Below are 15,831 nucleotides of genomic sequence, written 5' to 3'. Positions count from 1 at the left end.
TCTAAGGGCATAAAAGGAATGATTTTATGCTGACAAATTTTGACAATGTAGATGAAAGGAACGAATTCCTAGAAAGGCATGAATGACCTGAACTGACCCACTAAGAATTGGAAAATATGAATACGAGTCATCCTTGGGGTATGAGCGATTTATGGATAACTTCTGCATGCCTTTTAAACAGACCTTTGATTCCCATCCATTCTGTTGAGGCCAACAACGCACCAGAGGAACAGAGTTGAATTTTGACAACTCAGGTGATTTGTTTTGGTAACTGAGCAGGAAAAACTATGGTTCTGGGTCCTGGAAGACAGGAGCAGGAGGGGGTGCTGAGCCCTGCGGGACCCGGTGAATGGTCTGGACTACTGGCAGGGCCGTGGAAAGCCGCACACGCCACCACCCTCAAGCCAGGAGTGCCCTCCTCAACAGGCTGGTTCAGCCCAAAAGCCATTGTGCATATGTAAATTTGCCCGCCCTGTGAAATGACTGAACTAACACCTACTTCCAGCAAATGTTTCATCACAATCACTTCCACTGACTGCATGTGAGGCATCAACGTCATTGAAAAGGCTGACCTTTTTCTTGCAACAAACCAAACCCATTGTCATGGAGTTAATTCTGGTTCATGTGACATTCCATTCTGTTTCTGAGGCTGTAAAATCTTTAGGAGAGAAGATTGTCTATCTTGCTCCCTCCAAGTGCCCAGTGGACTCGAACCACTGACCTTTCAGATTGTGACTTGTTATGTTATGGACGATGTCACTATACTCATTCCTGACTCCTAGCTAACACTCCATTGAACGTCTGGGGCTGTAAATAAGCTTGGAAGGAGATCGCCTGTTTTCTTCTGAGGGGCCACAGGTGGAAGTACAAAGCTAGAGACACGTGGCCTTTAGATTAGCAGCACTGCTCCCTACAGACGAGGTCACCAGAGCTCCCCACACGACTCAAAACTCCGAAACTCAAACCCATTCGTACCTGACACTCCTGTGGCTTTTGGGAGGAAAATGCCCTTCCTTCTTCCTGGGAGCCACTGGAGGATTCTACCTGCCAGTGAGGTGCTGCCTTTGGGTTAACAGAGTAATCCCCTACTAGGCCATCAGAAGCCCAAAAGCAAGCCTAAACACCTGTCACATCTACACGCACCTGGTATGACGGGCCTATGAATTCTTAAGGTCACAGTTGGAGGCAGGTCTAGGCTATGGTCCAGAGACAACCTGTATCACTTTACCACTCGCTGACTGCCATCAAGTCGATTCCAAGTCATCATGACCCTCCATTGGGTTCCTCAAGCTGTACATCTTAATGGGAGGAGAGAGCCCATCTTTCTTCCAAAGAGCCACAGGTGGATTTGAACCACTGAAGACCATCATGTAAATTAATTCAACTCAACTCAACTCAACTCAACTCACTGCTATCAAGTCAGAACTGACTCATAGCTCCCTCCAGCAGGTTTCTGGAAGGTTATAAGTTGAAAGGATGAGCTTGCCCACTTTTCTTCTGTGGAGTCATTGGTGGTTTTGAAATGCCGAAGAGGCACTATCGGAGCCTACGGACCATGCCACCAGAGTTCCCTGTAACTATGTCAGTATTTCAGAATCTTCCTACCAAGAGAAGTCCCAGCCTGATTGGCTTCCACTGATGAGTCCTCGCAAGTATTTAAGAAAGAAATAATAAAATGTATGGGAATGCTGTATGAAACACAAAGTGAATGAAGCAATGTATGAAACACAATGTACATTATTTTTTTTAAAAAAATATATACTAATTTTGTATGAAACCAATACAAAATAAAATTTAAAAGAATACCAATCCTATATTAAGTCTTTCTAAAAGTAGAGTAAGAGAAAACACTTTTTAACTAATTTTCTAATATGAGTATTGCCATGATATTAAAGACAGACAAAAACATTGTAACAAAAATACAAACCAATATTCCTCATGAAGGAATATGCACAAATCATGAACAAAACATATTCACGGACTTATACATGGAAAGAATCACATACTATGCCCAAGTGGGTTTATCCTGAGAATGAATTCATTTCATAGCTAAAAATTATAATCAGTTCATTTTAAACCAACTTGCCAAGGTCATTTCATGGGAAAAGAACATTGTCAACAAATGATTTTTGTTAGATTTGGGATAAGGAAAGAGAGGAGAGAACCTCAAAGATTTTAGCATACTGTATACTTAAAAATGGATTCAAACTGGATCATACATTTAAATTCATAAATAAAGTATAAAACTTTCAGTTAGGCAATTCTTTCTCAGATATGCCACGAAAAGCATGAATAAGAAACATACTGATAAGCCAGACTTCTTTAATATTTACTATTTTTTCTTTTCAAAAGACACCACTAAGAAAACACTCAGCCTAGAAGATAATATCCATAAAATACACACTTGATAAAAAGTATATACTTGATAAAAGGCTTGTGACCACAATATGTAAAGTGTGCTAACAATTCAATAGGAAGAATATCATCAATAAAATAAATGAGCAATTTGAATAGAAAACTTAAAAATAGATACATGAATAGTAAATATATATATGAAAATAAACTCCCCATCATTAGCTATTATTTGCTGCTGTCACATCAGTCCCTAAAGAAACCTTTGTAGGACAGAGCTAAACACTGTCTGGTCCTGCACCATTCCCATGACTGGCTGCAGATGGAATGGTAATGACCCACATGGTTTTGACTGGATGATATCTGGAAGGAGATCACTAGATCTTTATTCCAAGACGCTGCTAGTGTGGCAGCTTTGCTAAGCACCGTCCAATGTCAAAGTAACACGTAAGCCTTCACTGACAGGCGAGTGGTGGCCGTGCACGACATACATCTGGCTAGGAAGCAAAGCTGTCTCCTGCATGGACACTGAAAATTCTCCCACTGAGACTCCAATGTCTCAACATTAATCATTAAAGAAAGTGAAAATTAAAGCCACACTGACATACGATTTGTGCATCCACAAGAAGGGCTCAAATGAAAAATCTTGACGCTATCAGGTATTGATGAGGATATGGAAACGAGAACTTTTTTCTGTTGCTGGTTGTTGCTCCTAGGTGCCATCAAGTCAACACAACTCAGCGACCCTATGAACAATGGATCTGAGCCCAGTCCTATCCTGTGTCGTCCTCATCATCTCTGATAGACTTGAGCCCATTTGTTAAAGTCGCTGTGAAAGTTCATCTCGTTGAGGGTCTTCTCTTCCTTCACTGACCCTGTGCTTTGCTGAGCGTGACGTCCTTTTCCAAGGACCAGCCCCTCCTAACAACATGCCCTAAGTATATGAGATCAAGTTTCACCATCCTCCCTGCCACGTAAAACGGTACACTTTAGAAAACCATTTTTCAGTTGAACAAAAGTGAAACTTTTTTATCATCTGGTCAAGTCCAACTCTTAGTTATCTACCAAAAGAAATGAAAACATATGCCTACATAGTGAGTTAGAAGCAAACATTCCTAAAAATGAACACTCATAAGAGCCCAAGAAATAATCCAAATATCCATCAGCTGGTGAATGGATAAACAAAATGTGGTATGGTCACACAGTGTACCATTACAGAGCAATAAAAAGAAACAAACAAGAAGAATTGTAAAGGTTAGAGTGGAAAAATCTAACATCTATCTAACAAAAGTTCCAGAATAAAGTGGGCAAGAGAATATGACAGAAGATATACCTGAAGAAATAGTGACTAAGAATTTTCTAGAAATGATAAACAATATTTAGACTACCAAGCTGTAGTTGTAGAAGGCGCAGTGTACATCAAGCAGGATCTACCCTATTATTATTATTCTGAAAACATAAAAATTTGTGACAAAGGTAATTATTGAAAAAAGCAGTCAAAGGCAAAAAAAGACACATTACAGTGAACAACAATGAAGCAAAGAGTTAAATTCTCAACAAGTGCAAAAGGAACAGGAACATTCAAGCTGTGAGAAAACAAAAAGGAGAATTATATATGCAGTGAAAAGGCCTTTTAAGAGTCAAGATATTCTTAGAAACACAAACCAAGAATACTTGTGAGCAATGGACTAAACTACCACCAAAACAGAATGCTTCATTTCCACGGAGGAAAAAAGGAATAAAAACATAATCAATATAAAGAAAGTAGGAAAGGATAGCGAAAAGTTTTGTATTTTTTTAAAAAAATAAAAACAAAACAACCCACCAAACAGGCACAACAAATAAAATACAGATGAGATAGGAGACATATAGGCACATAGAAAGATTTCAGTACTCAAAATAAATGGAAATGCATGAAGGGTTCCAGGTAAGACTGTCAGACTGGGTTTTGGAAAAAATCAGCTAAATATAATGAACACAAGAGTACACCTCAAACCTAAGAATAGAAAGATCTCAAAGTAAGAGAACAGAGAAAAATAGTCAATGACAAAGGTAAGTAAATAAATCGCATACACCCCACACACACACGCACACGCACACACACGCACACACACGCACACACACACAGGCACACACACACACACACACACACACACCCCACCGCCCCCATACACGCCATCGAGCGGCTTCTGGCTCCATTCGCCCTCCATCAGGCACCTGAGGCTGTACATCTTAATGCGGGAAGACTGCCATCTTTCTCCTGCACAACAGCTGGTGTATCTGAACCACTGCAGGTGCACAGCCTTGTACCTCGCCGTACACACACTGCACCACATCACCAGAGGTCGTATATGCGTACGTGGGAACATGTGTACACAGGGATATATGCGTGTCTAACACTGACGCTATTTAAGTAAAATATAGTATGTGACTCAACATAACGATAATAGGCTCCGTTTATGACAAAGACACAGCAATACATCTAATTGTTGTGGTGTGCCTTCGAGTCGGAACACGGTTGACCCTCCAGGGGGTTTTCAGAGGCAGTAAATCACATGGCAGGAGACAGACAGAACAGAAGTCGGTGGATTCGAACCACATCCCTTTGGGAGATTGCAGTGTGGCTCCTTACGACGAGGCCACCAGAGTATAGCTTTTTAAATATACAAAGCGTAATTGCCATAAATATGTGGTGAAATAGGTCAACCCACAGAAAATATGCTATTCAAGCACATATGAGATATTTACAGAAGTGACCATATGCTGGGTCACAAAACAAGTCTCAACAAATTTCAAGTTTATATTGCTTATATACAGCCTCTTTAGATGGCTCAATTAAAATAAAAGCTCATGCCACAATATAAGTTTAGAAAAAAAGTCAAATATTTAACAATATAAAATATAGTTTTAAATTATGGGTCAAAAATGATGGGAACATATTTAGAGCCAAAAATTTAAAAGTTCACATATCAAAACTGGGGTTTATCATTAAAGTAGTACTCGAGGATTTTCAGTGTCAGAACTTTTATCAGAAAATAAGAAAGGTAAAAAATTTACGAATGAGACACTTAAGATATAAAAAAGATAAATAAACAGAACAAGCTAAAAAATACAAGATAGAGCAGAGGAGAAATAAGACAGAAAATTAATGGAAAAGAAAAGAAACATCTGAGATGATGAAGAAAAATGAAATACTAGTGTGTTCCAGCTCCATCTATCTCTGGTAAATACCTAAATCTCTGCTAAAACTTAACTTTTAAAAATACATAGTAAACAACAATGGAAACAAAACATTTTTTTAAAGCACTAGGGCCACTGTTGTTGTTGTGTGTTATTGAGTCAGAACCTACTCACTGCTGACCCTCCAGTGGGCTTTCAGAGGCAGGGAATGACACAGGAGGACACTTCCCACTGAGTCCATCTAGTTTTCGAGCATGTTGTTGTTGTTATGTGCCATCGAGTCGTTTCCGACTCATAGCGACCCTATGCACAACAGCTCTAAACCCTGCTCTATCCTGTGCCAACCGCACCGCCTCTGACACACCCATCCCGATTACCCCAGTCACTGAATCAATCCATCTCATAGAGGGTCTTCCCCTCCTGCGCTGTCCCTCCACCCTCCCAAGCATGATGTCCCTCTCCAAGGACCGGTCGGTCTCTCCTCACTACATGTCCGAAGTAAGTTAGACGGAGCCTCAGAATCCTTGCCTCCAAGGAGCCACCCGGTTTGACCCTCTCCAGGACAAATCTATTTGTTTTCCTAGCAGTCCATGGTATTCTCAGTACTCTTCTCCAGCACCACAGCTCAAAGGCATCAATTCTCCTTCTATCCTCCTTGGTCATTGTCCAACTCTCTGATGCATAACAGGTGATTGCGAAGACTATGGCCTGTATCAGACGCACCTTAGTCTCCAGAGAGACACCACTGCTCTTCAGCACTTTGGAGAGGTCCCTAACAGCAGACTTTCCCATGGCAATGCGCCTTTTAATTTCCTGGCTGCTGGTGCCAAGACTGTTGACTATGGAGCCAAGCAAACTAAAGCTGTCTACAATCTCAATCTCTTCACCATCCATCCTGATGCTGCCGATTGGTCCAGTGGTGAGAATCTTTGTCTTCTCGACATTGAGCCTTAGTCCATACTGAAGGCTGCAGTCCTTGATCCTTCGCAGCAAGTGCATGAGGTCCTCCTCAGTTTCAGCAAGCAAGGTTGTGTCATCTGCATAATGGAGATTGTTAATAGATCTTCCACCAATCCTGATGCCACAATTCTCCTCATAGAGCCCAGCCTCTCGAATAATCTGCTCTGCATACATGTTGAAAAGGTATGGAGACAGGATGCATCCCTGGCGTACACCCTTCCCTATTTTGAACCATGCAGTGTTACCCTGCTCTGTGTGGCGTTGGTGGTATAGTGGTGAGCATAGCTGCCTTCCAAGCAGTTGACCCGGGTTCGATTCCCGGCCAACGCAGCCGGCCGGCTTTCGAGCATAGATAAGAAAAAAGACACTGGATGGTGAGCTCTGGTGCCCTAGTGGCAGGAAACTGCACTGCAATCCCAGAGGTGCGTGGTTCAAATCCACCAGAAGCTCTGCTGAAGAAGGAGGAACAATCGCCTCCTGTGCCAGTCAGATCCAATTTGACGGTACACATATTTAAAAAAAAAAAGACACTGGATACATTTATGCCAATACAATTTAAGTTTTGGAAGAATATAATCAATGTCACTAAATTTCACATGAAGAAATTATTAAATTGGCCAATATTTGTTACATATATTTTTACAGTTGAAAAAAATAAAATTTATTTAAATGACATCAAGAAATCTAGATATATTATAAATATCTGCATGAGATATATACTAATCAGATAATAGATATTATATGTAGGTGGCCTAGTGATAAGAACCTGCCCTGTAATCCCAGAGGCACGTGGTTCAAATCCACCAGCTGCTCTGTCGGAGAAGGATAGGCAATCTCCCTCTGTGTGATTAACTACCTCTGAAAACCTGCCAGAGAGAGGGTCAGCTATGCGTCAGTTCTCACCTGACGATACACAACAACAACAACGATATCATTCAAGAAGGTATGTACTGTATAGGATATTGTTCTTAGATGTCATCAGTTCTGACTCATAGAAGCTCTTATGAACAATGGATCAGAACCTTGCTCGATCCTGCACCAGCCCCCATGGTCTCCATCATGTTCAAGCTCATTGTTGCAATTTCTTTGTCGGTCCATCTTGTCCAAGTCTTGCTTTCTTTCACTGGCTCTCTACCTTTCCCAGTGTGATATCTTTTTCCAAAAACCGGCCCCAGCTGACAACATGCCCAAAGTGTATGAGATGACGTTTCACCACCCTTGCCTCTAAGGAGCACTAGGGTTACACTTCCTCCAAGACAGATTTGTTTATTCTCTTGGCAGTCCATGAGATAATCAACATTCTCACTGTTGTTATGTGCCATTGAATTGGACTTACGATGGCCCTATGAACAATGGCTCTGAACTCTGCTCTATTCTGAGCCAATCGCATTGTCTCTGATACACCTGACTCCATTGCCACTGTCACTGTCTCAATCCATCTCATCCAGGGACTTCCTCTCCTGATGTCCTTCTCCAAGGACTGGTCCCTCCTGGCAGCATCCCCAAAGTATGGGAGATGAACCTGCAAAATTCTTGCCTCCAAGGAGCAACCTGGTTTCCCCAGCTCCTGGTTGGACCTGTTTGTTTTCTTGGCAGCCCATGGTATGTTTAATACTCTTCTCCAGCACCACAACTCGAAGGCATTGAGTCTTCTTCCACCATCTTTATTCATTGTCCAGCCCTCAGATATATAGCAAGCAACTGAGAAGACCACGGCTTGGATGAGGGACACATTAGTCTATTATAAATGTTGTTGTTGTTGTTATGTGCCATCGAGTTGCCTGCGACTCATAGCGACCGTATGTACAACAGCCCTAAACTCCGCTCTGTCCTGTGCCAATCGCACTGTCTCTGACACTCCCATCCCAATTATCCCAGTCACTGAATCAATCCACCTCATAGAGGGCCTTCCTCTCCTGTGCCGTCCCTCCACCCTCCCAAGCATGATGTCCCTCTCCAAGGACCTTACTACATGTCCGAAGTAAGTTAGACGGAGCCTCAGAATCCTTGCCTCCAAGGAGCCACCCGGTTTGACCCTCTCCAGGACAAATCTATTTGTTTTCCTAGCAGTCCATGGTATTCTCAGTACTCTTCTCCAGCACCACAGCTCAAAGGCATCAATTCTCCTTCTATCCTCCTTGGTCATTGTCCAACTCTCTGATGCATAACAGGTGATTGCGAAGACTATGGCCTGTATCAGACGCACCTTAGTCTCCAGAGAGACACCACTGCTCTTCAGCACTTTGGAGAGGTCCCTAACAGCAGACTTTCCCATGGCAATGCGCCTTTTAATTTCCTGGCTGCTGGTGCCAAGACTGTTGACTATGGAGCCAAGCAAACTAAAGCTGTGTACAATCTCAATCTCTTCACCATCCATCCTGATGCTGCCGATTGGTCCAGTGGTGAGAATCTTTGTCTTCTCGACATTGAGCCTCAATCCATATTGCAGGCTGCAGTCCTTGATACTCTGCAGCAGCTATTATAAATAGATACATAAAATAAGTTCTGTAATAATTTTTTCTGGAAGCAGGAGTGGCATCTACTTCTGAAATGACTTGCCTCTGGAAACTCTATGCATGAACAGTGCTCAGGCCTTTCATTCATAGGGTCGCTATGAGTCGTCTATGACTCGATGGCACCTAACAACAACAACAACAATAACATTTTAAAGTACCAGAAGTCCTTCTCTTCATAGAGAGAAACACCAACTTTAGATGGTTTTACATGAAAATTTTAACAAAAATTATTATTCTAAGAAGTTGTTGTTATATGCCATCAAGAAGAGTATGACTCACACAACCTCATGAAAAAACACGGCTGAACGCTGTCCTATCCTGGTGCCATTCTCACACTTCCTGACACGCTACAGCCCACTACTGTCACGGTGTCAATCCATGTTGTTGAGGGTCTTCTGTTTCACCAACCTTTCCAAGCACGATATCCCTGTCCTAACAATACGCCTAACATACGTAATAGAAAACTTCATTTTTGCCTCTAAGGAGCATTCAGGCTGCACTTTCTCCAAAATCTATCTGCTTGTTCTGTTGGCCATTTATGGAATATTCAGTACTCCAGCACCACAACTCAAAGGCACTGATTCTTCTTCTATCATGCTTATTCTATCCAACTCTTAGATGCATAGCAAACTACTGAAGAAACTAAAGCCTTTTAAAAATAATTTCTTTCAAATTTATACTTATTATTCCAAACCATAATAAAGAACTACTCGAGCTCACTTTATGAAGCTGATCTAACCTTGACACCAAACTCTAAGGACATAATGAGAAATTTTTATTAGAGTACCATTTCACACTTGAACATAAATTCAACATTTTAAAACACTAGTAAACTAAACTTATAATAAAACAACACATCATAATATATTAGAACAAGCTGAGCTTAATCTAAGAGTGTATGGTTTGTTAAACATTTAGAAATAGCAACTAGTATTAACAGTCACAGGTTAAAGTCATAAAGTAATCTGATAATCTTTACAGATACAGGAAAAGCATTGTCAAAAAAGCAGTGTCAACTGATCATTAAACACATACATACACAAATCCTTAGCAAATCAGGAAGAAGAAAACTTCCTTAAGTGAGCAGTATCCACAAAGAGAAATCTGTAGCATATTTAATAATGAAAGACTGAAAGAAAGGAATTCAGTTACACTGGAAAAAAAGGAGCTCTGGCGGTGTAGTGGGTAGAAGCTCAGCTGCCAATCAGAAGGCAGGCAGCTGAAGCCCACCAGTCCCTCTCTGGGGGAAAGGTGAGGCACTCTGCTTCTGCAGAAATTTATCACCGAGGACGCCCTCGTGGGGAGCTCTGCTGGGCCCTTCAGGATCTCTGTGAATTGGGATCCACCAGATAGCAATGAGTTTTATAAGGAAGAAAGCATTGCTAAGGCAATAAGGCAAGCTTACAAATGCTTAAAAATTAGAGAAAAAGAAACAAAACTGAGGAAAGTACTGCCACGGCAATAAGGCAAGCTTTTTAAAAGACTGGATGTTTAAAGAAAATGGAACAGAATGATAATTATTTAATGATAATTAGGTAAAAGCTTTTTGTCCATATAAAGAAATCCAACATCATCTCCATATAAATTCTTATTAGCATTAGTAAGCATTAGCTCGGTTGTCTGATTAAGAAAAATGTACCCTGAAAAGTTAGTTTCTTTTCAATATGTTAGGAAAAAAAAAAGATAGTTAATTTGATTAAAAATATACCATAAACATACAGTAGTATGTACAGAAGCATGAAGGTCTTTCAGATCGGCAGGAATAAATGCAGTTAATAAACTGCTGCTCTCACGGTGCGACAGTTAAGTATGCGGCCGCTGACCACAGCTCGTGGGTCATACTTACCCAGCTCCTCTACGGGAGGAAGATCTACATTCGTAAGGATTACAGTAAAAAAAAAATGCTTCGGGGCCCTTCTACTCTGTCACATGGATTGCTGTGAGTTGGAGTTGACTAGACAGGCCCCAACAGCACGAGTAATAAATCGTAAAAAAGAAAATAGGCAATATCTTTATGAAGAACAACATAAAACTTAATGAAAAAGATTTTTTAAAGGCTTAGATGATTAGAGAGAGTGGCTATGGATACAGAAAGCCAACGTCATAAACAAGCAATTCTCCCCCAAATGAGCTACTGCATTCTCCCTAAATGGCGGTGTATAGTTGCAATAAAAACCTAACAGATTCTGGGGTTTGTTTTGTGGAAGTTAGCAAACTGATCAGAAAATTTACCTCAAGTTCTGGGGACCTGAGAATAGCCATGGTACTTCTAAAGTACAAGAGTCAAAGAGGGGCACACTTGATGTCTAACAAAGCTGTGTGAATGGAGAAAGGGAAGCATCCATTCAGGGCAGGGCCAACTGACCAAAGACATCAAATAGAAAGGTGAGAAACAAGAGCCCCTACCCCACTGACACCTGATTTATGACAAAGGTGGCACTGGGCAAAATGGGGAAAAAACTCTTCAATACATGATGCTAAGGCAACTGGGGATCCACACAGGGAAACAAAGTTCACTGGCTCCATTACACCCCCTGCCATGCTCCAAGGACAATCAATTACATATGGATGCCCAGGTTTACATGTGAAAGATAATACAAGCGGATTTTAGAAGCTAACTTGTAAGACCCTCAAGGCACTTGACTGCTGAGAGGTTGGCAGTTCCCATCCAGCCACTCTGAAGGAGAAGGCTGGGGCAGTCTGTGTCTATGAAGAGTCTAGCCTCAGAAAATCTGGGCCCTATTGGCTTTCTAGGGTTAGAAACCAATTCATCAGCAACAGGGTTCAGAGGACAACCGTCCACATGGGATAGAAAACAGAAAAACGATTGAAACCATCAAAAAGACAAGGAGCTGGTTCTTCAAATGGGTCAGTGAAATAGCCAAACCACTGGTAAACTCAACAGAAGGAAAGAAAAGCAGAAAAGCCTTGAATAAGAAAGGTAAGAGGTTACATTACAACAGAACCAGCTGAAATGAAATCAATAATTACATAATACTATGAAAAGCTGTACTGTTAAATTGGAAAACCTAGAGGAAATGGGCAAATTCCTAGAAACTCACACCCTACCCAGACTGACATGGACAGATAGAGATTACTTGAACAGATTCATCACAAAAGAAGAAATTGAATAGGTCATAAAAGACTCACCCCCACAAAAGTCCCAGCACAGATGGCTTCAAGGCTGTATTCTACCAAACAGAGAACTATCACCAATTTTACTTCAATTATTTAAAAAAATAGAAAAAGAAAAACATTCCCAGCGTTATTCCATAATACCAAACCCTAATACCAAAACCAGGCAAAGATATTATCATAAACCATCCCCCCAAAAACCCCAAACAAAACCCATAACATTACAGATTATTATTTCTCATGAATATAGATGCAAAAATCCTAACAAAATCTTGGCCAATAGAATTCAACAGTGTTATTTAAAAAATAATTCAGCATGACCAAGTGAGAATCATAACAGATATGCAAGGATGGGTCAACATAAAGGAATAATATTAACATAATTCATCACATTAACAAAGCAAAGAACAAGAACCACATGAGCCTATCAATAAAATACAACACTTCTTTCTGATATAAACACTCAAGAAAATAGAAATAGAGGAGAATTTCCTCAACACAGTGAAAAGCAAATATGCAAAACCAAGAGCCAACATCATTCTCAATAGAGAAAGACTAAAGGCTAATAGGGACCAGACAAGTATACCCACTGTCACTGCTCCTATTAAATACTATATTGGAAGTGCTTCCTAAAGAAATAAGACAAGAGAAAGAATAAGAGACATCCAAATCAGCAAAGAAGTGGCAAAACTGTTACTGTATGCAGACGATATGATAGGGTACACAGAAACCCCCCCGAAAACTTAATAAAAAACTGTTAGACCTAGTAGACAAATTCAGTTGAGTGTCAGGATAAAATCTATCTATAAAAATTAGTGGGATTTCTCTACAGTTAAAAAGAAAATATGGAAAAGAAAACTAAGAAAGCAGTAACATTTACAATGTTGTTATCTGCCACTGAGTCACCTGCAACTCATGGCAACCCTATGTATATTAGCTCTGAAACTTGCCCTATCCTGAGCCAAACTTCATCTCCAACAGATCTAATCCCATTGCTCCACTTACTGAGTCAATCCATCTCATCCTGGGTCTTCCTCTCCTGTACTGTCCCTCTACCCTTCCAAGCATGATGTTCCTCTCTGGTCCCTCCTGGCCACGTGCCCAAAGTGTGTGGGATTGAGTTTCAAAATCCTTGCCTCCATCCAGGGAGCAGCCTGGTCTTACCCTGTCCAGGACAGATCTGTTTGTTCTTCTGGCAGTTCATAGTATGTTCAACACTCTTCCCCGGCACCACAACTCAAAGGCATCTATCCTTCTTCTATCAGTCTTTGTTACTGTCCAGCTCGCTTATGCATAGCAAGTAATTGCAAAGGCCATGGTCTGGATCATACGCACCTGAGTCTCCAGACTGACACTGTTGCTCATCGGTACTCTAGAGAGTTCCCTGACAGCTGACTTTCCCAATGCAATTCGTCATTTGATTTCCTGACTGCTGGTGGCAAGAGTGTTGATTGTGGAACCAAGCAAGCTCAAGTTATCAATAATCTCAATCTCTCCTCCATCCACCAAAAAGCTGCCAATTGGCCCAGTGCTGAAAAATCTGTTTTCTTGATGTTGAACTTCAATCCGTATTGATTACTACAGTCTTTGACCTTCTATAGCAAACCCCTCATGTCTCTTCAGTTTCAGTAAGCATGGTTGTATCATCTATGTAACGTAGGTTGTTGATAAGTCGTCCTCCAAGCCTGATGCCACATTCCTCCTCATAACGTCCAGCTGCAGAATGATCTGTTCTGCATATAGACTGAAAAGGTATGTAGATAGGATGCATCTCTGATGCACACCTTTCCTGATCCTGAACCATGCAGTGTTTCCCTGCTCTGTTCTGACTACTCCTTCCTGGTCCAAGTATAGGTTTCACATGAATACAATTAAGTGTTCTGAGATCCCATTCTTCTCAAGGAAAGCCACAATTTGTTGTGACCCATACGGTAAAATGCCTTTACACAGTCAATGAGACACTGATAGACATTCCTCTGGTACTCACTGCTTTTGACCAAGATCTATTTAACATTGGCTATGATGTTCCTACTGCCATGGTCTTTCTTAACCCAGCCTGCACATCTGGGAGTTCTCTGCTGACGTGCCATTCCAGTAATTTCTGGATAATCTTCAGCAGGATCTTGCTTGCATGTTGTATCAGTGATATTGTTGGATAATTTTCCACACTCTGTCAGGTAACCTTTCTTTGGAATGAGAACAAATATAGATCTCTTCCAGTCAGTTGGTTAAGTGGTTGGCCTCCAGATTTCTTGGCACAACTTGGTGAGTGCATCCAGGGCAGCATCTGTTAGCTGAAATATGTTAATTGGTATTCCATCAATTCCTGGGCCTTGTTTTGTGCCAATTCTTTAAAGCAGCTTGAACTTCTTCCTTCATCAACATAGGCTCTTGCTCATATGTTGTTTCACGAAATAGTTCTGTGTCAGCCAATTCTTTTTGGTATAGTGCCTCTGTGTACTCTTTTCATCTTCTTTTGATGCTTTCTGGATCATTCATTCAACATTCTGCCTTGAGTATCCTTAAATACTGAAACTCAAGGCTTGGAGTTGTTTTTCAGTTCCTTAGCTTAGGAAATGTGGAGCAAGTCTGTCCCTTTTGATTTTCCAACTCCAGCTCCTTGCACATTTCATTATAATACTTTGCTTTAACTTCCCATGATGCATTTTGAAATCTTTGTTCAGCTCTTTAATATCTTGATTTCTTCCCTTCACTTTGGCTTCTTGGTGCTCTAGTGCAATATTCAGAGTGTCTTCTGACATCCTTCTTGGTCTTTTCTTTTCCTCTGCCTTTTCAGTGGCTTTTTGCATTCTTCACTAATTATGTTCTTGATATCCTCCCACAGTTCATCTGGTCTTCGCTCATTAGTGCTCAAGGCTTCAAACCTGTTCCTGAGATGGTCTTTAAATTCTGGTGGGATAGACTCAAGGTTAAACTTTGGTTCTTATAGATTTGGTTTGATTTTCTTTAGCTTCTGTTTGAACTTGCATATGAGTAGTTGGTGGTGTGTTCCACAATCAGCCCCAGACATATTTTCATAACTGATATTGAGCTTCTCCACAGATGTAGCAAATCTGATTCCTGTGTAGACCATTAGGTGAAGTACATGTGTATAGTCACCATTTATGTTTCTTATAAATAGGTCATTGATTGCAATGAATAGGTTATTGATTGTACAGAATTTTCACTCTGTTGCCAGCCTCATTTCTGTCACCAAGTCCGGTAGCCAATCACAAATTGAGATACCTGGATAAATATAACAAGAGCTCTGGTAGTCTAGTGGTTAAGAAGCTGCACTGCAATCTCAAAGGCAAGCGGTTCAAAAGCACTGGCTGCTCCACTGGAGAAGAATAGGCAATCTCTTCCTGTGTGATTAACTGCGTCTGAAAACTTGCTGAAGAGTCAGCTATAGGTCAATTCCAACTCGATGTCATATAACAACAATAAGTGACACAAGAGACTTTTATAAGGAAAATTACAAAACACCACTGCAAGAAACAATTAAGAGATCTAGTTAAACGGAAGAATATTCCCTATTCATGGATAGGAAGACTCGACATGGTGAAAATGACAATCCTTCCAAAAGGAAACTACATGTTTAGGGAAACCCCAAAACAGATACTAAACTAGTTTTTCAAACAGATAGAAAAGGCAATTAGCCAGTTTCTTTGTAAAGAAATGAGACCCC

The 15,831-nt window shown here is 40.8% G+C and overlaps 1 protein-coding gene and 1 non-coding gene across 2 annotated transcripts in view; one reads left to right on the top strand and one right to left on the bottom strand.

Moving 5' to 3' along the window:
• Positions 1-15,831, bottom strand: part of TTC7B (tetratricopeptide repeat domain 7B) — a 388,142-nt gene that overhangs the window by 134,114 nt on the left and 238,197 nt on the right. The window lies entirely within an intron of this gene.
• On the top strand, positions 6,751-6,822 carry TRNAG-UCC. The gene has a single exon. It is a non-coding gene; the product is annotated as a tRNA-Gly (tRNA).

The sequence above is a fragment of the Elephantulus edwardii genome, unplaced genomic scaffold, assembly GCF_000299155.1.
Source record: "Elephantulus edwardii isolate Elephantulus edwardi_28Jun2011 unplaced genomic scaffold, EleEdw1.0 scaffold00002, whole genome shotgun sequence".
Lineage (NCBI taxonomy): Eukaryota > Metazoa > Chordata > Mammalia > Macroscelidea > Macroscelididae > Elephantulus > Elephantulus edwardii.
The sequence above is the reverse complement of the archived record's forward strand: the minus strand, read 5'-3'. Positions and strand labels throughout refer to the sequence as shown.